The 25,000-nt window shown below is 44.8% G+C and overlaps 1 protein-coding gene across 1 annotated transcript in view; it reads left to right on the forward strand.

The window, feature by feature from the left end:
* The first annotated feature begins 1,225 nt into the window (after window positions 1–1,225).
* The window catches only part of LOC112236015 (transcription factor SOX-5-like), a 299,419-nt gene continuing 275,644 nt past the window's right edge, over window positions 1,226–25,000 (forward strand). Inside the window, exon 1 of the mRNA XM_042300210.1 lies at window positions 1,226–1,568. The gene's annotated coding sequence lies outside the window, so the exon portion shown is untranslated. The remainder of the gene's footprint in view (window positions 1,569–25,000) is intronic.

The raw sequence follows: 25,000 nt of genomic DNA on the forward strand, positions 1-25,000 counted from the left end.
GGGGAGATGTGCGCTAACGGTGATTAACACCTGGGTACCAACAAAACAACTGACTGTCCTCTCAGGGCCTAGCCTAGCTTTTTGTGGGACCTAAGCAACATTTTGTTTGGCCCCCCACCTCCAGGGCAAAACGTTATAGTGCCCTCCCCCCGGCTTGATGGCGGAGAGAAACAAAAGTTGCAGTTTTAAAGCAAGTTTGCACAATTTTACACATTTTGCCGATGGGTGGAGAGACATTTTTTCTGTTTTACAGCTAATTTTCTGTAACTGTAACACTTTTAACACTTTGCCATGACTTATGCCATGTTAATGATGTCTAAGTTAGATTGACTAACAAAATCAATGGGGGCCCCCTGGAGGTCAGGGCCCCTGGGCACGTGCCCTTTGTGCGAGGCCATAATTCAACCATTATTACTACATGTTTAGATAGCTGGCTAGACTAATTTACCCATCTAAAACATGTTAGATGAGATGGGCTAATTGACCCTCGACCGAGTTCCTATTTTTTAGGTCGGCCCGCTAGTAGCCGGGGGCCCTAAGCGACCGCTTATGTCTGAGGTAGAGAGAGCGAGAGAGAGAGAGACACAGAGAGACAGAGACAGAGAGAGAGAGAGAGAGAGAGAGCTCCCGACAAGTTCATTGTGCGCAGAGAGAATTCGGGATGACATCCCCAGTTATTGCTCTTGACATTTGGGCAGCGCCTCCGTGCACATGCGCAGCGTGAGCCGCACCTAGGGGTTAGAAAGGGCGGACAGTGCTCTGATGAGCTGCTAGTGCAGAGCAGCTGAGGACATACAGGCAGAGACAGAATAAATAATAAAGTGTGTCGAACCTGACTTATGCGGTCACTACATTTAGACATCCCGTTACTTGACACATTTGCACCTCCTTCTCATCCCTCTCTCTCCAACTTCTCAGCACAGTGAGGGAAATTCTCTCATATGGGCTAACTTTGGAATAGAAAAGTGCCCCCGAGTTGCGCTTTACTCCTTGTCTGACAGAACTGCCACGTAAAAGGCCCATCTCTTGAGCTGTGAAAGCAAATTGGACAGGCACGAACATTAGCGCTTTTGACAACATTTGAAGCACATTTTCAATGCTCTGCTGCCTATCTCCCCTAGCCTTTTCTGCACCATACTGTGGCATCAACACTGTAGGCTTCCGGGCGCAGGGAAACACACCTTTGAACTGAGAGCGCACGCAGGGCTACAGAGACAATTTAAAGCTGTGGTTCTAGCCTACAGTTTGATTTATAGCCTTGGCCACTATTATATAACATATCTCCAGTTTTAACCCGCCTCCATATGTGACAGTTATTTTTTTGTCTCAGTGCCACTAAACACATTGACTTCTCCTCCCTTCTGTCCCTTCCTTGCCTTTTGTATTTTTCTCTTGCTTGTTGGTTTTGTCTGTGAAGCCGCCGGATGACCAGAGCACGGATTTCACCTCGTCCTTGAGATAAGACAGGAGATATAAGAATAGAGAGAGCGCGACACACACACATTACCCCTACACACAGCGACCGATCCGACATCGAAACACGGGGAAGACGCAATCACCGAGACCCGGTAAGTGATGGCAAACAGATTGAACTTTAAAATGATAGACCTGTGAGGTTTTTCCGTGATCGCTATTGCGCGCGAGGAGGGATGGAAATTAAGAGGAAGGGAGCTGTGGCGTGGTACTCTCCTGTTGCGGTTACAACGTTTACCGGCTGTGCATGGGGTTCCCGGTGCTGATCGTGCTGTTTTAAGAAGATTCTCTCTCTCCGTTAGTGATGGTCGATTCTCTAAAGCCTTTTTGTGGATTAGATCGCGTTTCATCCTATCATAACTCCCCAACTCTTCTGAATAGTTTACCTCAGGAGTGGCTACATACAGGTCTCAGAATCAGATGCTACACAGACAGAGAAACAGTTGACCTCTTACCTGTGTGTCAGCATGGTCAGTCAGTACCTGTGTGTCAGCATGGTCAGTCAGTACCTGTGTGTCAGCATGGTCAGTCAGTACCTGTGTGTCAGCATGGTCAGTCAGTACCTGTGTGTCAGCATGGTCAGTCAGTACCTGTGTGTCAGCATGGTCAGTCAGTACCTGTGTGTCAGCATGGTCAGTCAGTACCTGTGTGTCAGCATGGTCAGTCAGTACCTGTGTGTCAGCATGGTCAGTCAGTACCTGTGTGTGTCAATATGTTATTTCAGAGCAGCTGCAAACCTGAACAACTCTGCTCCAGATGCATGGCAAGGTCTTCATATTCAATTCTATTATATTCGGAAACTTTTTCACATTCACGTGTTATTTCTAATTTGATAAAGCACACGTACAAGTAGGCTAGCAGATGATGGATGGCAATGTTAACACGTTTCCCATGCCAATAAAGCCCCTTGAATTGAATTGAATTGATGGACAAGTTTTATTTCACCCTTTTAGAAGCAACTAATTATGGCAAAAATGATTATCTGAGTTTGGTTTGTGTTACTTAAATTGACATGGCAAATTGAGTAAGTATCCGCAAATTATTAGTAAGTAACCACTAATAAACAAAGGTTTACCAATATACAGTTTTACCAAAGAATATAAATCTGATCAAATCAACTCTGAAATATATCCTACATTATGCATTATGAGGACACCGTTAATTATTGTGCATATTATATATTTATAATTTTATTAATCCAGCATTGTTGCATTTTAGATGAATTTCTTACTCCAAACAAGTTATTTCCTCCACAGAAGGTGCATAGGTCTGTTTCAGAGATGACAGATAGTGATTGAGAAAGTCCAGTTTTCCCCTCTCCTCATTATCTCCTTTCTTGTCTTCTTCCTCTCCTCCTCTCCTAGTCGATCTCCTTTCTTGTCTTCTTCCTCTCCTCCTCTCCTAGTCAATCTCCTTTCTTGTCTTCTTCCTCTCCTCCTCTCCTAGCGTCCTAATAACTTTGATCGTCCAGTCCAAGTGTGTGTGTGTGTGTGTGAGTGTGTGTGTGTTCATCCTGGTCTGTCCATTCTCATGACCATCAACAAGGCATGGCGTCCAGTATTTCTTTAGTCTGTCTCCCTGTGCCTCTGTGACTGATCGGTTCTTTGAAATCTGTATAGTTTGTAAAGAGTTGTGTGACGCCGCAGCACTGTCCCCTTGTTTATGAACTATTTGAGGAGTCTGAGCACTCTGGCCATAAACGTCACTGGTGTTACACTAGTGAGAGTTACTGTGTGTTGGGACTGGGAGAGGACTGCTTTTATACAGCATCTTTATATGGCTTTGTATGGATAAAGACAGGCTACATGAATATGTTTCTGTTCTGAATATCGTGGTACTAATATATGGAAATACCTGTCTCCGTAGATAATGAATTGAGGTTCATGCTCTGAATGTGTTTATATATAGCCCATTGTTTCAATGTGAATCATACTTTTAAAAATGGTTTATTACCTTGCTGAAAGGGTTTGATATTTCCTCAGTCTCATGCCAGTGTAGCAGATATGATATAGTGGGTAGAGTGGCTGTTATTTTGGGCAATGTTGGTAGCAGTGACTGTTCTTATCTCCTTGTTATATCAGGGATTGGTTTCCGACCATGGGCAGACAGGGAGGGAAACACAAACAACATGCTGTATACACGCATATACACGGGCATACACACACTCACACGCACATGCACGCCATGCGCATGCACATGCACTTTCAGAAGCACATACGCACACACACACACACACACACACACACACACACACACACACACACACACACACACACACACACACACACACACACACACACACACACACACACACACACACACACACACACACACACACACACAGAGACGCACCCATCCCGTTAGCGGGATCATTTTCGTCAACATCCGCTGAATTGCAGAGCGCCAAATTCAAATAAAATGACAAAAATATCAAATTTTCATGAAATCACAAGTGCAATATAGCAAAACACAGCTTAGCTTGTTGTTAATCCACCTGGTGTGTCAGATTTCAAAAAAGCTTTTCGGGGGAAAGCATACCAAGCGTTTATGTAAGGACATCTTTCTCAGCAGACAAAACATTACAAACAACTAGCAGCAAAGTAGATTGGTCACAAAAGTCAGAGAAGCAATAAAATGAATTGCTTACCTTTGATGATCTTCGGATGTTTGCACTCACGAGACTTCCAGTTACACAATAAATGTTCCTTTTGTTCCATAAAGATTAATTCTATATCCAAAATACCTCCATTTGATTTGCGCGTTATGTTCAGAAATCCACAGACTCGAGTGGTCACGACGGGACAGAAGAAAATTCCAAATAGTATCCGTAAAGTTTGTAGAAACATGTAAAACATTTTTTATAATCAACCCTCAGGTTGTTTTTACAATATATAATCGATAATATTTCAACCGGACTGTAGCTTCTTCAATAGGAGAGAGAGAGAAAATGTCTGCTCCACTCTGTTGGCGTATGCAAAACGCTACTGGCACCCAGCCATCCAATGACGTGATGTGATCTTTCTCACTAATTTTTCAAAATAAAAGCCCGAAACTATGTCTAAAGACTGTTCACACCATGTGGAAGCCATAGGAAAAGGAATATGGTTGATATCCCTTTAAATGTAATGAAGGCATGCAATGGAACAGAGAGCTTTCAGGAAAAACCTTCACTTCCTGATTGGATTTTCCTCAGGTTTTCGCATGCAATATCAGTTCTGTTATACTCACAGACACTATTTTGACAGTTTTGGAAACTTTAGAGTGTTTTCTATCCTAATCCGACAATTATATGCATATTCTAGATTCTGGGCCTGAGAAATAGGCAGTTTCATTTGGGTACGTTTTTCATCCAAACATCACAATACTGCCCTCTACACTCAAACTTTTACCTAACCATAACCCTAACCTTAACCCTAAGCCTAACCTTAAGCCCAAACCTCTAACCCTAACCCTGAAACTATACCTAACCCTAACCCATAACCCTAACCCTGAAACTATACCTAACCCTAACCCCTAAACCTAACCATAGCCCCTAACCGTAATTGTAACCCTAACCCTAAACCCAACCCCTAAGCCTAAAATAGCATTTTAACTCATGGGGACCAGTAAAATCCCCACTTGCCTTGTTTTACTATCCCTGTGAGGACTTCTGGTACCAACAAAGATAGTTAAACAAACATACACACACAAACACACACACACGCGCACACATGTACACACACAAGCAGGTGAGGCAGGGACAGGACAGATATGACAATCTGACAGGCAGTGAATGACAGAGCCTGAATGGTACTGATGAGGATGGCAAGAACAACAGCTAACATAGAACTGAATAGACACACTCAGTGGAGTTGATTCTGTAGCTTCACACTGACAACGCAGGAAGGAAATGTCAGGGGTAGTGTAGAAAGGCCTTAGATACAGTACTTTTCCCCTTGCACTGTAGTCCTTTTTAACTGGTTGTTGATCGCATGCATCGAAACTGTAAACAAATTCCCCAACAGGTGGCGGCTTGCAGGAGAATACTTCTCCTTTCCATCCTACACTACATTGCCAAAAGTATGTGGACAACCATTACAATGAGTGGATTCTGCTATTTCAGCCACACCCGTTGCTGACAGGTGTATAAAATCGAGCTCACAGCCATGCAATCTCCATAGACAAACATTGGCAGTAGATTGGCTTGTACTGGAGCGCTCAGTGACTTTTAACGTGCCACTGCATAGGATGCCACCTTTCCAACAAGTCAGTTCTTAAAATATCTGCCCTGTTAGAACTGCCCCGGTCAACTGTAAGTGCTGTTATTGTGAAGTGGAAACGTCTAGGAGCAACAGCGGCTCAGCCGCGAAGTGGTAGGCCACACAAGCTCACAGAACGGGACCACCGAGTGCCGTAGCACGTAAAAATCGTCGGTCCTCGGTTGCAACACTCACTACCGAGTTCCAAACTGCCTCTGGAAGCAACCTCAGCACAATAACTGTTCGTCAGGAGCTTAATGAAATGGGTTTCCATGGCCGAGCAGCCGCACACAAGCTTAAGATCACCATGCGCAATGCCAAGCATCAGCTGGAGTGGTGTAAAGCTTACCACCATTGGACTCTGGAGTAGTGGAAACAGGTTCTCTGGAGTGAAGAATCACACTTCACCATCTGGCAGTCCAACGGATGAATCTGGGTTTGGCGGATGCCAGGAGAAAGCTACCTGCCACAATGCATAGTGCCAACTGTAGAGCTTGATGGAGGAGGAATAATGGTCTGGGGCTGTGTAACATGGCTCAGGCTAGGCCCCTTAGTTCCTGCGAAGGAAATCTTAACGCTACCGCATACAATTACATTCTGTGCTTCCAATTTTGTGGCAGCAGTTTGGGCATGACAATGCCCCCGTGCACAAAGCGAGGTCTAGAAATGGTTTGTCGAGATCGGTGTGGAAGAATTTGATTGGCCTGCACAGAGCCCTGACCTCAACCCCATCGAACACTTTTGGAATGAATTGGAACGCTGACTGCGAGCCAGGCCTAAATGCCCAACATCAGTGCCCGACCTCACTAATGCTCTTGTGCCTGAATGGTAGTCCACGCAGTCAGAAAACCTTCCCAGAAGAGGGGAGGCTGTTATGGCAGCAAAGTGGGACCAACTCCATATTAATGTCCAAGAATTTGGAATGAGATGTTCAATGAGCACGTGTCCACATACTTTTTAGTGTATCTCCTTCTCACTCTTAACTGAGGATACATCTCATCTCCCTCTATTCTCTCTATTCTCTCTATTCTCTCTCTCCTCTCTCTCTTAACTGAGGATACATCTCATCTCCCTCTATTCTCTCTATTCTCTCTTTCTCTCTCTTAACTGAGGATACATCTCATCTCCCTCTATTCTCTATATTCTCTCTTTCTCTCTCTTAACTGAGGATACATCTCATCTCCCTCTATTCTCTCTAGTCTCTCTCTCCTCTCAATCTTAACTGAGGATACATCTCATCTCCCTCTATTCTCTCTATTCTCTCTTTCTCTCTCTTAACTGAGGATACATCTCATCTCCCTCTATTCTCTCTAGTCTCTCTCTCCTCTCAATCTTAACTGAGGATACATCTCATCTCCCTCTATTCTCTCTAGTCTCTCTCTCCTCTCACTCTTAACTGAGGATACATCTCATCTCCCTCTATTCTCTCTATTCTCTCTCTCTTCTCACTCTTAACTGAGGATACATCTCATCTCCCTCTATCTCTATTCTCTCTATTCTCTCTCTCTTCTCACTCTTAACTGAGGATACATCTCATCTCCCTCTATTCTCTCTATTCTCTCTTTTCTCTCTCTTAACTGAGGATACATCTCATCTCCCTCTATTCTCTCTATTCTCTCTCTCTTCTCTCTCTTAACTGAGGATACATCTCATCTCCTCTATTCTCTCTATTCTCTCTCTCTTCTCACTCTTAACTGAGGATACATCTCATCTCCCTCTATTCTCTCTATTCTCTCTCTCTTCTCACTCTTAACTGAGGATACATCTCATCTCCCTCTATTCTCTCTATTCTCTCTCTTAACTGAGGATACATCTCATCTCCCTCTATTCTCTCTATTCTCTCTCTTCTCACTCTTAACTGAGGATACATCTCATCTCCCTCTATCTCTATTCTCTCTATTCTCTCTCTCCTCTCACTCTTAACTGACGATACATCTCATCTCCCTCTATTCTCTCTATTCTCTCTCTTCTCACTCTTAACTGAGGATACATCTCATCTCCCTCTATTCTCTCTATTCTCTCTCTTCTCACTCTTAACTGAGGATACATCTCATCTCCCTCTATTCTCTCTATTCTCTCTTTCAACTGAGGATACATCTCATCTCCCTCTATTCTCTCTATTCTCTCTCTTAACTGAGGATACATCTCATCTCCCTCTATTCTCTCTATTCTCTCTATTCTCTCTCTCTTCTCACTCTTAACTGAGGATACATCTCATCTCCCTCTATTCTCTCTATTCTCTCTCTCTTCTCACTCTTAACTGAGGATACATCTCATCTCCCTCTATTCTCTCTATTCTCTCTCTCTTCTCACTCTTAACTGAGGATACATCTCATCTCCCTCTATTCTCTCTATTCTCACTCTTAACTGAGGATACATCTCATCTCCCTCTATTCTCTCTATTCTCTCTCTCTTCTCACTCTTAACTGAGGATACATCTCATCTCCCTCTATTCTCTCTATTCTCACTCTTAACTGAGGATACATCTCATCTCCCTCTATTCTCTCTATTCTCACTCTTAACTGAGGATACATCTCATCTCCCCCTATTCTCTCTATTCTCTCTCTGCTCTCTCTTAGTCATCTCCATCATCTCTTTCTTTTCTCTCCTTCCCCTCTTTATTGTCACTCTTCTTCTGTTTTCTTCTTTGCCTCCCTGCAGAGTGCCTTGGAGCGAGGAGCTTACACCCACCCACCCCTCTCTCTCTCTCTCTCAGCCCCAGCCAGAAGCCAGTGGGAGAAGAGCTAGCTTCCAGAGCTTTGGACTGGGCTAAATAGCGTTTGCCAAGACATGAATTATAAGACTAATGTGCTTAAGTGGCTTGTCCTAACATTGTCTTCTGTTACCAGCGCGTAGTCAGGCTTAGGGAGAATAACACCAATAGAATGGACCCAATATACCCCCAGTTCCCTTTTGAGGTCAGGATTAAGAATTCATAAAAGGAACTGCTAACTTTTTCTATTTTTTTTTTTTTTTTTACAGATCCGCAAAGTATTCAATTGTTATTCAATTGAGAGATATGCCTGCTTTTATTCCAGAGAAGCTTTTCTGTGAGTGAGTCGTTACAATATCTGTCGTTACAAGAAAGAAAAGCTGCTTCATAATCCTAAACCGGGACAGAAACACATTCCCTAAGAGGAAGAAAAAAAGATGTTGAATATGTTCACGAATAACAATGCAGTGAAAATAAGTAAGGCGGGTTGTGTTTGAATCAGGTAAACGTTGGTATCTCTATATACGGTGTTAAGTCTATACTGTGGTGGAATGGGAGGAGTTGGGATTATGCAGCTGTGTCCACTGTTTAAACAGTGACTGCCATTTACATTTACTCTGTTGCTTTTTGAAAGCTCATGACCGGCCTGATGTAGCCTGCCTTCATATTGTGATTGACAAGACACAATAACAGTCTTATGATTTATGATTGGAGAATGAATGGCTGCCTGCTTTGTAAGTCTCCTCTGTCTCTTATCTTCTGACCTCTTATAGTGGCTGGACGGGTGTACACATCTGAATCCTAAATTGAAATCCTCACAGGAACCTTGTAATGGGGCTCCCAAGTGGCGCAGTGGTCTAAGGCACTGCATCTCAGTGCTAGAGGCATCACTACAGACACCCTGGTTTGAATCCAGGCTGTATCATATCCAGCCGTGATTGGGAGTGCCATAGGGGCGGCGCACAATTGGCCCAGGGTCGTCTGGGTTTAGCCGGTGTAGGCTGTCATTCTAAATAAGAATTTGTTCTTAACTGACTTGCCGAGTGAAATAAAAAATACAATGTCTAACAACCCATGATTTACACAAAGGTCTGTGTAAGGCTCATGTTTTTTCAGTCATCTTCCAAATTACAGTACGACTTTTGTGTGTAAAGTTACGCATACAGTGTCTCCGTGCTCCTACAAAAATGAGTTCATAGTTTGTTCCTCTACCTTTTAAGTCAGCAAAGCAGCACCTTTTCAGTCCTTTGTGCATCAACTCCTGGAAAATGAGGCCCAGAAACCACTTCCCTTGTGCCAAAGAAAACAGTCCGTATTCTCCGATACCTTCTTTATTGTTATCAACGTATAGTTTCTTAGCTCTTCTGGAACCTTCTCTCTCAGACTAAACACTCCTGGGGGTTCTAACATGACCCATCTCGGCTCCTCTCTACCACCCCCCCACCCCCTCCCCTGGAACAACCACACGTGGGCCTGTCTCCTGTCTCCACCACTGAAACACAGCGTTTCATTTGTGAAATGAGTCCTCTCTCTCTGACCTTGTCTTTTCATCAGGATGCTCGCTGCATATTTTAGTCCCTTTCCTGGGTTTATTTGACTAATTGGTGGCTATTCTTGCTCAACACCGATTGCCTTTGATCATGGCAGATCATTACGTTTACCTCATTAATTTGCTCAATGTGATTTTTCTCAGAATTTAAGGGTCCACGTAAAATTGGATTAATAATACATCTTATGTGCCAAGAGAAAATGGAATTCCTTTGTGATTTCTGGCAGCTCTCCTTTCTCCTTTCTGCTCATTCCTTTCTCAATAGTGATTGGAGTGAGTTGGTCAGGGTGTACAATGTGTGAGGAACAGGCTCTTGTGTGATCACACACACACGCACACACACACACACACACACACACACACACACACACACACACACACACACACACACACACACACACACACACACACACACACACACACACACACACACACACACACACACACACTGACCTGAATCCATAGGACACACGTAAACACAGTGGCTTGCTCAGCCTCTTCCCACCTATTCCCATCTCACATGAAGCTCTACAGACATAAAGTAGATGTCATACGATACATATGAGTCACTCATTTACCTCAGTCACAGATTGTCACTGTACCATATGAATGGAGACTGTGAGAGACTGTGTCTCTCTCTACCTGTTACCTGTCACATAGTGTTTCCTCTTCACTGCACATCCTCCTCTGATTAGCAATACTTACTCTCTCTCTCTCTCTCGCTCTCTCTCTCTTTCTCTCTTTAACTCTCTCTCTCTCTTTCTCAAACTCTCTCTCTCTCTTTCTCTAAGTCTCTCTCTCTCTTTCTCTCTCTTTCTCTAACTCTCTCTCTTTCTTTCTCTAACTCTCTCTCTCTCTCTCGCTCTCTCTCTCTCTCTCTCTCTTTCTCTCTTTAACTCTCTCTCTCTCTCTCTCAAACTCTCTCTCTCTAAGTCTCTCTCTCTTTCTCTCTCTCTCTCTCTCTCTCTCTCTCTCTCTCTCTCTCTCTCTCTCTCTCTCTCTCTCTCTCTCTGCCAAGCACAATGTCTCTGCTCGCTAACAAAACGCTATCATCTTCTTTGTTGTCGGGGCGCTTATTGTCTCGCGATCCAGAGCCCAACTCTGCACATGACGTTTGGCAATCTATTGAGCAGATTGTATTACAGATCATTTCGTCTTTAGGCTCTGCCGCTACATTGTGTGTCCCACTTATATTGTGGCGAGCCAGACGTGTTGTCTATTATCATATAGATAACTGAACATTTGTATTCAGACAAGGGGAATCTCTAATGGAGTGTATTGTGTGTGTGTTTAAATTTGCCTCAGTGTTTTTTGTAATCCAATCAATGCGCTTGTCTGGAATAGGGAACACAAAGCAGGAAGGAGAAAAAAAGAGGTTGGATGATGTGAATTGATGCTTCCTGAAGATTGGATGTTTAATTTTTAACAAACTCTGATGCTCTGTCTGCCTTATTCTGCCTTGTGTGTCATGATTACCCTGCTACTGTATTCATGGCATTGTTTTCACAAGAGGAGGAACTACACTGTGTGTGTGTGTGTGGTAGATCTTGTCTGGTCCACTGTATAGTGATTTTCTGTGGGTTTGTATGGATATATGTGTTGTGTGTGTGTGTGTGTGTGTGTGTGTGTGTGTGTGTGTGTGTGTGTGTGTGTGTGTGTGTGTGTGTAAAAGTGTGTAAAAGTGTGTGTGTGTGTGTGTGTTGTGTGTGTGTGTGTGTGTGTGTGTGTGTGTGTGTGTGTGTGTGTGTGTGTGTGTGTGTGTGTGTGTGTGTGTGTGTGTGTGTGTGTGTGTGTGTGTGTGAAAAAGGAAGATGCCACTTAGGCCTCAAAGCCGGCTCCATTGCTGCTCCCACTACCTCTACCCTTAGGCACAGATCTAGGCTCAGTTTACCCTCCCAAATCCTAACATTATGTAAAAACATAAAACTGACAGTGTCTACTCCTAGTGGCTGATCACGGATCAGTGTACCCTGCCCGTATTATATATTTGTCCATTAGAGGTTAAAAAAAAAAACATTTAAAAAAACTGACCCTAGATCAGTGTCTTCTCAATACACCACTGTGGCTCCCAGTGCGTCTGACTTCTGTTAAAGTCAATCTGAGTGTTGAAGCGAGCCAGAGAGGAAGGGGAAATCTGTTCAGCTCTTCAACCACAGCCACACCTAGAGCGAGCGAGCTACCGTCTTATCCCCACAGCAAAGGCGTTCAGTAGCATTTATCAAGCGCTTCGCTGATAGGTTCCTCTCTAAAGAATCAAAGGCTTTTGCTCTCGTAGTTTAGAGGGAATCTGAAACTCCTTGCCACTTTGCCACTTCACGGGCTGTTTTTAACTTTGAGAGAGAGAAAGATGTATGGAGAACATTATGTACATTATGACTTAAATGTTGTACAGTATGTCTGTACTGTATGCTCCATATAAAGTCAGCTTTCTTTTGTGCTTAATGAGCTTGTTGTGTGTAAGGTGGTGTGTACCTTTGTTTGTGTACCTGTCTGAGTGTCTAGCCAGTGTGTACTGTACAGTACGTGCATCAGAGTTGGTGTTTGTGTATGTCCGTGTATCTGTGTGTGAGTCAAGAGGGCAAAAATGGCTATGTGAGAGGTGTGTGTGTGTTTTTAACGTTTGTGTGCATTGTACATGCGTCCCTGTTTTGTGTATGCGTGTGTATGCATGCGTCTGTCTGTACATGTATCTCTCTCTCTCTCCGACAGTCTGCGAGTGTGAGCTAGCTTGTCTGCCTGACAGTGTTCCTCTGATCTTCCCAGTTAGTTTTTTCACTTTCAACATCTTCCCTTTCTTATGGAAAAGAGCCAATTAGAGTTGTGTCTGTTTGTTTTAAACAAAATGGCTTTTAATTAGTGTGATCAAAACCTCCCTTCTGTAGGCCGGCGGAGCCACTTTGTAGTCCCCCTCCAGATCGCACCACGCCGGTTTGATGCTGCCTGATAGGACAGGAAGGCAATCTGATGAGTTTTAATGAATGTACCTACTTTGTGTCTCTCTCCTCTGTTCTCTCCCTCTGTTTCCTCCTCTTTTTTGTTTTCTGGCTCTTTTGTTGTGTTGTTATGGTGCTTCCTCCTCCTCTTCCTTCCCTCATATCCCCTCTCTCTCTCTGCCTGTGCCTCTAGACACTCTCAGTGGTCATTCTTCATTGTAGTGCTGTTCTACTTTAGACAGAAACTGGTGCACTCACACACTCAGACAAAATCACACCCTCTCTTTGACAGATTGATTGTAACTGAGATCGAACTCTGTGTTGGTCCAGTCAGGACAAAACCATCAGTTTCGAGCTGGTCGGTCAATTTTTAAGGATCTATCTTGTCATGTGCTTTTTCCCTGTGGAGGGCAGTTTCTATTGTGTGTGTGTGTGTGTGTGTGTGTGTGTGTGTGTGTGTGTGTGTGTGTGTGTGTGTGTGTGTGTGTGTGTGTGTTTGTGTTTGTGTGTGTGTTGCCAGGTGCTCTATTTCTTTGTGTTGTTCTGACAGTGGCTGCAGGGAGTGAGTCTGAGACCCAGTCATCCTCCACTGCTCAGCTCTCCATATTGGACCCTAATTGACGTCTGTGTGTGTTTTGAGCATGTGCGCGTGTGTGTGTGTGTGTCAGCTGAAATGGGTCTTACTGACAGCTGTCAGGTTGTTTGGCTCAATCTCCTCCATATCCCTAGGTCTTAAACTCACATTCACTACACACACACACACACACACACACACACACACACACACACACACACACACACACACACACACACACACACACACACACACACACACACACACACACACACACACACACTCTCTCTCTCTCTCTCTCTCTCTCTCTCTCTAAATACATGACTATTGTCAACCAATGAACTAAAGTTCAATGGAAACTTAGTATGCTCTGTTGATAGCTGGGAGATGCCTGGTCCAATTTCCTTAAACCATCTCAGAGTAGGAGTGTCTGATCCAGGATAAGTTTTGCTTTTCAGATCATAGTGAATAAGATTACATGGACAGTGGGACCTGATCCCAGCACTTCTACTCTGAGACGCTTTCTGAATATGGGCCCTGGTCTACCCTTCTCAAGGTTTAACAGCTCATATAAAGCCTGGATAGTGGACAATAAACTCTGTTTTACAATCCAATCCATTTCTATAGGTCCATCTATCCTCAGGGTCGTGTAACAGGCTCTTGTTATTGGTAGGGAGGTGTTGTCTGTAACTCTCAGCTCTTATGGGCTAGATTGTGGCAGCAGTACAGGTTTTCATTGTCCTGGCCTTTTGCGTGACATACAGTCCTGATTTATTTTACAAGTTTGCCTTGACCCCAAGACCTTCATTATCGCTGGGGATACACACACACACACACACACACACACACACACACACACACACACACACACACACACACACACACACACACACACACACACACACACACACATGAATGTTCTGACATGGCTTTATGATCAGCCTATTCCCCCCCAATGCCATCAGAGTGCTGTAGGGTCTGAATAAAAGGGACTGTAAGGACTAATGAAAAGACTGGATAGACTATCTGGTCAGGAGTGTCTGTGTGTGTGTGTGTGTTTGTGTGTGTGTGTATATGTATATGTGTGTCAGCAGCACTTAGTGTAAGTCTCCAGTTAGCTTCATTTCCAGATAATTAGATTATGTCGTTGTTCCAAATGGTACCCTATTCCCTATATAGTGCATTACTTTAGAACAGGGCCCATAGGGAATAGGCTACCATTTGGGATGTATTAAAGGTTATGCCTGAACACCACTTCCAGTGCATTGATTAAGCCCCAGGGTGAGGAGATGAACTAAGGAGGTCACAGGGACAGGAGAGGACTGCACACACACACACACACACACACACACACACACACACACACACACACACACACACACACACACACACACACACACACACACACACACACACACACTTGGGAAAAGGAGTTGTGTGTGTATGCATGATCTACTGTATAGTATGTGTGAGGATCTCTGTCTGTGTTGCCTACATTGGTTCCACACTGACAGAATCAGAGCAGACTGACTTAGGTCCTGTTTCTGTGTTTCTGGACCAGAGGAGACTACCTCTAATTTATGCTCTGCTATGGCTGGGCCTCGACTGGGTGTTATATGAGCAGCAATGTGTGTGTGTGTAACCTATATAAGGCTAGAAGGACTGGATATTGTGTGTTCACAGGAGTAATAAGGAGAGTCAGTCACACGAGAGAGGGGAGGTTGGTAAGTACAGAGAGAATGGAGGACATTTTATCCTCTACATTTCTCATTCCTTCACACTCTGTCTATACATTTGGTTTATCTTTATCTCCCCCCTCACTCTCTCACTCCCTCTCTCCCACCCCCTCTCTAAAAAAAGGCTGTAAGGAGAAGAGTGTGGGGGCAGAACTCTCCCTCTCTCTACAGTGTCTTGTTAAACTGCTGGCAGATGACAGAAAAATGAGAGGCATTTCTCCTGTTGACAGGTTGTTGTGTGTCTCTTCTGCTTCAAATGATTTGTGTCACTTTGTTTCCACTCAAGCTGTCTCTCCTGCACAATGAGCACAGTGTACAGGTTGTTTTCCATTGGGAGGATCTGATTCATCTATCTCCTAGCTGCCTGCCTCTCAAACCTATCACACACACACACACACACACACACACACACACACACACACACACACACACACACACACACACACACACACACACACACACACACACACACACACACACACACACACACGCACACACACATACCAGGAGGAAAGCAATAGACAGAGAGATGGCTGCTGCTACTTCTTGCTAATTATAAGGACACACTTTGATTGCCTTGTTTGGAAACACTTCTCAAACAGCTGTAATGATAATAATTAGTCACTGCTGAGGTTTACACGGCAGACAGAGGAGGCACAGTCATGTCTGACCCCCTGTATGTCTATGTGTGTTTGTTTGTGTGTGTGTGTGCAGGGGCGTCATGCACCCGTTAGTTTAGATGGGGCATGCATTATGTGAGGACTGAGGGGGATGTTGAAATCAGATAATTTTTGCATTTTTCAAACACCCTTTTCCTGCAATCTAGAGCCATAATCATTCAGCCTAATTCCATGTAAAAAAATGCATAGGTGATCTAAGCTTACCTCTTTATCTGTTCAATTGTCAATTTAATTTATCATACACATGGATCCTTTAATAACTTGTAGCTAACTTGTAGAAGTAGCTAAATCCTAGTTAATATAATTGCCAGGTGGTTAGAATTACAGTAAAAGAACAAAACATTTTGGTTTTACTTACTCATCATGAAGGAATCAATAGGCTACATAGTTTGATCAAATTCATTTACAAACATACTGTACCTGCTGGGAGTCCGGCCCATCACCGGCAGCTCAAATCAAATAATACGCTATGTGTGTCACTTGACACTCTCTCTCTTCCTCTCCACAGACGATACTATCTACACGCACCTGAGTAGCTAGAGTTTTACCTAGCATATTATTGCTACGTTGTGCAACTTGGAAGGAACCACTTACGAGGTGGCGCTGTGGTACTCTTTGCCTGGTCCATTCTGGGAGCCACCTCCGCAAAATACAGCCGACAGATCTTTTTTATAAATAATTATGATAAAACGTGGGCTTACATTGAATATCCCCTTGAGCGATAGTGAAGTTATTAATTACACTTTGTAGGGTGTATCAATACACCCAGTCACTACTGGCAAGATGGCACCGATGGAGATGGCAGCTTCGCTTAGAGTCCTTAGGAAACTGCAGTATTTTTTTATTTTTATGTATTATTTCTTACATTGTTAGCCCAGAAAACCTTAAGTGTTATTACATACAGCTGGGAAGAACTATTGGATATCAGAGAGACGTCAACTTACCAGTACAACCAGCACGACGACCAGGAATATGACTTTCCAAAAACAGATCTTTTGTCTGCACCTCCCAGGGCATTTTTACTGATTCCAGAGGCCGAGCCAAAACAACAGCTTTGGAGGAGAGGGTGCTGGAGCGGTCTTCTAGTGAGGCTCCGGATACGCGCACACCACCCACCGCTTCCGAGTATATTACTCACTAATGTCCAGTCCCTAGTTAACAAAGTATATGAAATTAGGGCAAGTGTTGCTTTCCAAAGAGATATCCTGGATTGTAACATACTCTGTTTCACGGAGACATGGCTTGCTGGGGACATGCTGTCGGAGGCCGTACAGCCAGCGGGATTTTCAGTGCATCGCGCTGACAGGAACAAACATCTCTTTGGTAATAAAAAGGGAGTGGTGTATGTTTCATAATTTAGGACTCATGGTGTAATTGTAACAACATACAAGAACACAAGTCCTTTTGTTCACCTGACCTAGAATTCCTCATAATCAAATGCGACCTTATTATCTCCCAAGAGAACTCTCCTCGGTTATCATCACAGCCGTGTATATCCCTCCGCAAGCGGATACCAAGACGGCCATCAAGGAACTTCACTGGACTTTATGCAAACTGGAAACCATATATCCCGAGGCTGCATTTATTGTAGCTGGGGATTTTAACAAAGCTATTCTGAGACGTTTGTGGCAGGGTCTACAGACAATCACGGATTACAAAAAGAAAACCAGCCCCATCGCATAAGTCTTGCTCCCAAACATATTAAACAACTTCTTTGCGTGCTTTGAGGACAAAACAGTGCCACCGACACGGCCCGCTACCAAAGACTGTGGGCTCTCCTTCTCTGTGGCCGACGTGATTAAAACATTTAAACGTGTTAAACCTCGCAAGGCTGCCAGCCCAGACGGCATCCCTAGCTACGTCCTCAGAGCATGCGCAGACCAGCTGGCTGGTATATTTACGGACATATTCAATCAATCCGTATCCCAGTCTGCTGTCCCCACATGCTTCAAGATGGCAACCATTATTCATGTTAGAAAGCTAAGGTAACTGAACTAAATGACTATCGCCCCGTAGCACTCGCTTCATGAAGTGCTTTGAGAGACCAATCAAGGATCATATCACCTCCACCCTACCTGACACCCTAGACCCACTCCAATTTGCTTACCGCCCCATAAGTCCACAGACAATTCAATCGCCATCACACTGAAAACTGCCCTATCCCATCTGGACAAGAAGAATACCGATGTAAAAATGCTGTTCATTGACTACAGCTCAGCATTCAACACCATAGTACCCTCCAAACTCATCATTAAGCTTGAGACCCTGGGTCTCGACCCCGCCCTGTGCAACTGGGTCCTGGACTTCCTGACGGGCCGCCCCAGGTGGTGAAGGTAGGAAACAACGTCTCCACTCCGCTGATCTTCAACACTGGGGCCCCACAAGGGTGCATTCTTAGTCCTCTCCTGTACTCCCTGTTCACCCTCGACTGCGTGGCCATGCCCGGCTCCAACTCAATCATCAAGTTTTCAGACAACACTACAGTGGTAGGCTTGACTACCAACAACAACGAGACAGCCTACAGGAAGGAGGTGAAGGCCCTCGGAGTGTGGTGTCAGGAAAATAACTTCTCACTCAATGTCAGCAATACAAAGGAGATGATCGTGGACTTCTGGAGACAGCAATGGGAGCACCCCCCTATCCACATCGACAGGACAGCAGTGGAAAAGGTGGAAAGTTTTAAGTTCCTCGGTGTACATATCACCAACAAACTGAAATGGTCCGCGCACACAGATAGTGTGGTGAAGAAGGCGCAACAGCACCTCTTCAACCTCAGGAGGCTGAAAAAATGTGGCTTGTCACTGAAAACCCTCACAAATCTTTACAGGTGCTCAATTGAGAGCATCCTGTCGGGCTGTATCACCGCCTGGTAAGGCAACTGCACCGCGCACAACCGCAGGGCTCTCCAGAGGGTGGTTCGGTCTGCACAACGCATCACAAAGGGCAAACTATCTGCCCTCTAGGACACCTACTACACCCGATGTCACAGGAAGGCAAAAAAGATCATCGACAATAACCACCCGAGCCACTACCTGTTCACCCCGCTTCCATCCAGAAGGGGAGGTCAGTACAGATGTATCAAAGCTGGGACAGAGAGATTGAAAAACAGCTTCTATCTCAAGGCCATCAGATTGTTAAACAGCCACCACTAGCACAGAGAGGTGGCTGCCTACCTACAGACTTGATATTATTGGCCTCTTTAATAAATGGAACATTAGTCACTTTAATAATGCCACTTTAAGAATGTTTTCATATCTTGCATTACTCATCTCTTATGTAAATACTGTATAATGTTTCCTTCACTATCTATTCTTTACTATCTATTGCATCTTAGCCGCTCTGTCACTGCTCATCCATATATTCTATACTTATATATTCTCATCCCAGCACCCTTAACCCCTGCGCCACCCGGGAGGCCCTAGCAATTCACTTTTTGTCCATAATAGAAAGTGTTATGTTTGGAGCAAATCCAATACAACACTTTACTGAGTACCACTCTCCATATTTTCGAGCATAGTAGTGGTTGCATCATCAAAATGAATGAATCCAAGATGGCGTAGCAGTCAGACGTCTTGTCTTGTCGTGTCCCTTGTATATACCGTTTTTTACAAATATTTTTCTTTGCATATCTTTTAAAACATTTTGCTAAACCTCAACATCTAAATACTCTCCTGCAACCCGCCTCACCCAATGTAGCGTGGATCTGCTTTTTTTCTAAAGTATTTATATTTACTTCGGATCCGGAATCCCTCAACTGAAGCTAGCCAGCTAACTACCAGCTATCAGGCAGCAAACCATTGCTAGTGGTCATCAGTTAACCTTTAGCTCGGAAAGCTCTCGCCAGTTCGAACAACGCAACTCTAACCAGAGCATAACTGACCTATTATTTTTATCCCCGGATTCCCACCGCAAACGGAACATTCTCATCTGGATCTTCACAACTAGCTAACTAGCTAACCGCAACCTCGGATGATTACTCCTGGCTAGCGTTTCCATCCACTTAGCCTGAAGCTAGCCCGGCCAGAGCTCCTGTGCTACCACCGAAGCATACTCCTGGGCTACAATATCCGGACCCACGACAGGTCTATCGATGTCACTGCATGAAGAGGCATAAACAGACTTAACCCCATCGCGACGTCCCCCAAAGGCTAACTTTCTAGCCCTTGCTATCTGCTTGCTTGCTAATTCGGCCTGCTAACTTGTTTAGCCCCGGTCTGCTAACTGCTAGCTTGTTCAGCCCCGGCCTACTAACTGTTAGCTTGTTAGCACAGGCCTGCTAACTGTCTGAATCGCCGCGTCCCCAGCCAGCCCAACCACTCACTGGACCCATATTTACTTTCAATCTCTTTTCGATTTTTAATTTGATTATACCTTCCGGTAACCTGCCTCACCCAATGTGATACGGAATCGCTATTATTTAAAATTTTTAGAACACATTCAAGAACCTCCAGAAGCTAACCAGCTAACTAGCTACAAGCTATTTAGTCATTGTTAGCCACTGCTAGCGGCTTTTACCTTCTGCACAGCCAGCCAGTTTTTTTAACCTGGATAATACTCGCCAGTCTAGCTTCCCTGTCCCATCCACCGCTGCCCCCTGGACACTGTTCACTTGGCTACATAGCTGATGCATGCTGGACTGTCCATTAATCACGGTACTCTATTCTGCTTGTTTATGTTTTATCTGTCGGCCCCAGCCGCACTCAGGCTCTGTGTGTAGTCAATCCGACCCTCTCTGTCTATTCAACGCCATTTTACCTGCTGTTGTTGTGCTAGCTGATTAGCTGTTGTTGTCTCACCTGCTGTTTTAGCTATCTCTCCCAATCAACACCTGTGATTACTGTATGCCTCGCTGTATGTCTCTCTCAAATGTCAATATGCCTTGTATACTGTTGTTCAGGTTAGTTATCACTGTTTTAGTTTAAAATGGAGCCCCTAGTTCCACTCTTCATACCCCTGATACCTCCTTTGTCCCACCTCCCACACATGCGGTGACCTCACCCATTACAACCAGCATGTCCAGAGATACAACCTCTCTTATCATCACCCAGTGCCTGGGCTTACCTCCACTGTACCCGCCCCCACCATACCCCTGTCTGCGCATTATGCCCTGAATATATTCTACCATGCCCAGAAATCTGCTCCTTTAATTCTTTGTCCCCAATGCTCTAGGCGACCAGTTTTGATAGCCTTTAGCCGCACCCTCATACTACTCCTCCTCTGTTCCGCGGGTGATATGGAGGTAAACCCAGGCCCTGCATGTCCCCAGGCACCCTCATTTGTTGACTTCTGTGATCGAAAAAGCCTTGGTTTCATGCATGTCAACATCAGAAGCCGCCTCCCTAAGTGTGTTTTACTCACTGCTTTAGCACACTCTGCTAACCCTGATGTCCTTGCCGTGTCTGAATCCTGGCTCAGGAAGGCCACCAAAAATTCTGAGATTTCCATACCCAACTATAACATTTTCCGTCAAGATAGAACTGCCAAAGGGGGAGGAGTTGCAGTCTACTGCAGAGATAGCCTGCAAAGTAATGTCATACTTTCCAGGTCCATACCCAAACAGTTCGACCTACTAATTAAAAAAATTACTCTCTCCAGAAATAAGTCTCTCACTGTTGCCGCCTGCTACCGACCCCCCTCAGCTCCCAGCTGTGCCCTGGACACCATTTGTGAAATGATCGCCACCCATCTAGCTTCAGAGTTTGTTCTGTTAGGTGACCTAAACTGGGATATGCTTAACACCCCGGCAGTCCTACAATCTAAGCTAGATGCCCTCAATCTCACACAAATCATCAAGGAACCCACCAGGTACAACCCTAAATCTGTAAACAAAGGCACCCTCATAGACGTCATCCTGACCAACTGGCCCTCCAAATACACCTCCGCTGTCTTCAACCAGGATCTCAGCGATCACTGCCTCATTGCCTGTATCCGCTACGGATCTGCAGTCAAACGACCACCCCTCATCACTGTCAAACGCTCCCTAAAACACTTCTGTGAGCAGGCCTTTCTAATCGACCTGGCCCGGGTATCCTGGAAGGACATTGACCTCATCCCGTCAGTTGAGGATGCCTGGTCATTCTTTAAAAGTAACTTCCTCACCATTTTAGATAAGCATGCTCCGTTCAAAAAAATGCAGAACTAAGAACAGATATAGCCCTTGGTTCACTCCAGACCTGACTGCCCTCAACCAGCACAAAAACATCCTGTGGCCGACTGCAATAGCATCGAATAGTCCCCGCGATAGGAAGGCCAGCTTCTTCAGGCAGAAATTTGCATCCTGTAGCTCCAACTCCAAAAACTTCTGGGACACTGTGAAGTCCATGGAGAACAAGAGCGCCTCCTCCCAGCTGCCCACTGCACTGAGGCTAGGTAACACGGTCACCACCAATAAATCCATGATTATCGAAAACTTCAACAAGCATTTCTCAACGGCTGGCCATGCCTTCTGCCTGGCTACTCCAACCTCGGCCAACAGCTCCGCCCCCCAGCAGCTACTCACCCAAGCCTCTCCAGGTTCTCCTTTACCCAAATCCAAATAGCAGATGTTCTGAAAGAGCTGCAAAACCTGGACCCGTACAAATCAGCTGGGTTTAACAATCTGGACCCTCTATTTCTGAAACTATCCGCCGCCATTGTCGCAACCCTTATCACCAGCCTGTTCAACCTCTCTTTCATATCGTCTGAGATCCCCAAGGATTGGAAAGCTGCCGCAGTCATCCCCCTCTTCAAAGGGGGAGACACCCTGGACCCAAACTGTTACAGACCTATATCCATCCTGCCCTGCCTATCTAAGGTCTTCGAAAGCCAAGTCAACAAACAGGTCACTGACCATCTCGAATCCCAGCGTACCTTCTCCGCTGTGCAATCTGGTTTCCGAGCCGGTCACGGGTGCACCTCAGCCACGCTCAAGGTACTAAACGATATCATAACCGCCATCGATAAAAGACAGTACTGTGCAGCCGTCTTCATCGACCTTACCAAGGCTTTCGACTCTGTCAATCACCATATTCTTATCGGCAGACTCAGTAGCCTCGGTTTTTCTGATGACTGCCTTGCCTGGCTCACCAACTAATTTGCAGACAGAGTTCAGTGTGTCAAATCGGAGGGCATGCTGTCCGGTCCTCTGGCAGTCTCGATGGGGGTGCCACAGGGTTCAATTCTCGGGCCGACTCTTTTCTCTGTATATATCAATGATGTTGCTCTTGCTGAGGGTGATTCCCTGATCCACCTCTACGCAGACGACACCATTCTGTATACTTCCGGCCCGTCCTTGGACACTGTGCTATCTAACCTCCAAACGAGCTTCAATGCCATACAACACACCTTCCGTGGCCTCCAACTGCTCTTAAACGCTAGTAAAACCAAATGCATGCTTTTCAACCGTTCGCTGCCTGCACCCGCACGCCCGACTAGCATCACCACCCTGGATGGTTCCGACCTTGAATATGTGGACATCTATAAGTACCTAGGTGTCTGGCTAGACTGTAAACTCCTTCCAGACTCATATCAAACATCTCCAATCGAAAATCGAGTCGGCTTTCTATTCCGCAACAAAGCCTCCTTCACTCAAGCCGCCAAACTTACCCTAGTAAAACTGACTATCCTACCGATCCTCGACTTCGGCGATGTTATCTACAAAATAGCTTCCAACACTTTACTCAGCAAACTGGATGCAGTTTATCACAGTGCCACCCGTTTTGTCACTAAAGCACCTTATACCACCCACCACTGCGACCTGTATGCTGTAGTCGGCTGGCCCTCGCTACATATTCGTCGCCAGACCCACTGGCTCCAGGTCATCTACAAGTCCATGCTAGGTAAAGCTCCGCCTTATCTCAGTTCACTGGTCACGATGGCAACACCCACCAGTAGCACGCACTCCAGCAGGTGTATCTCACTGATCATCCCTAAAGCCAACACCTCATTTGGCCGCCTTTCGTTCCAGTTCTCTGCTGCCTGTGACTGGAACGAATTGCAAAAATCGCTGAAGTTGGAGACTTTTATCTCCCTCACCAACTTCAAACATCTGCTATCTGAGCAGCTAACCGATCGCTGCAGCTGTACATAGTCTATCGGTAAATAGCCCACCCATTTTTACCAACCTCATCCCCATACTGTTTTCATTGATTTACTTTTCTGCTCTTTTGCACACCTATATCTCTACCTGTACATGACCATCTGATCATTTATCACTCCAGTGTTAATCTGCAAAATTGTAATTATTCGCCAACCTCCTCATGCCTTTTGCACACAATGTATATAGACTCTTTTTTTTCTTTTTTTTCTACTGTGTTATTGACTTGTTAATTGTTTACTCCATGTGTAACTCTGTGTTGTCTGTTCACACTGCTATGCTTTATCTTGGCCAGGTCGCAGTTGCAAATGAGAACTTGTTCTCAACTAGCCTACCTGGTTAAATAAAGGTGAAATAAATAAATAAAAAATAAAAAATCCTAGAGGAGAACCTGGTTCTGTCTCCTTTCCACCAGATACTGGGAGATTAATTCACCTTTCAGCAGGACAATAACCTAAATCACAAGGCCAAATCTACACATGTTGCTTACCAAGAAGACAGTGAATATTTTTGACTGGCTAAGTTACAGTTTTGACTTAAATCTACTTGAAAGTCTATGGCAAGACCTGAAAATGGTTGGTTAGAAATGATCAACAACCAATTTAAAAGAGCTTGAATAATTGTGTAAAGAATAATGGTCAAATGTTTTCTCCACTGGCTGTCTGCTGGGTGTGAAAATCATCTGTCAGGAATCATGTCTCTGTGGCGTCAAGTTTCCTGTGGGCTTCACTAACTGTCTGCTGTTACATAGCTCAGAGACAGTACTTCATGACTTCCTATTCACGAATAATGGTATATTACTGTCCTGTGGTTGGTGTAGGTCTAATGATTTCTGTACAAGTTCTCACCATGTTCTGTACATGTTTATTAGATCAGCTATGTAAATCCATTTGTTCAGTCAAGGCTTGAACAGCCAAGCAGCTGATCCTCTGAACAGGCCCTGAATGTAAACATGTTACACAGAGAGGTACAGTGGTGGTGCCTCCACACACAGCAGGAACCCAATAGTCTCCTTTTGTGCACTCAGTGT

The sequence above is a fragment of the Oncorhynchus tshawytscha genome, linkage group LG17, assembly GCF_018296145.1.
Source record: "Oncorhynchus tshawytscha isolate Ot180627B linkage group LG17, Otsh_v2.0, whole genome shotgun sequence".
Taxonomy (NCBI): domain Eukaryota; kingdom Metazoa; phylum Chordata; class Actinopteri; order Salmoniformes; family Salmonidae; genus Oncorhynchus; species Oncorhynchus tshawytscha.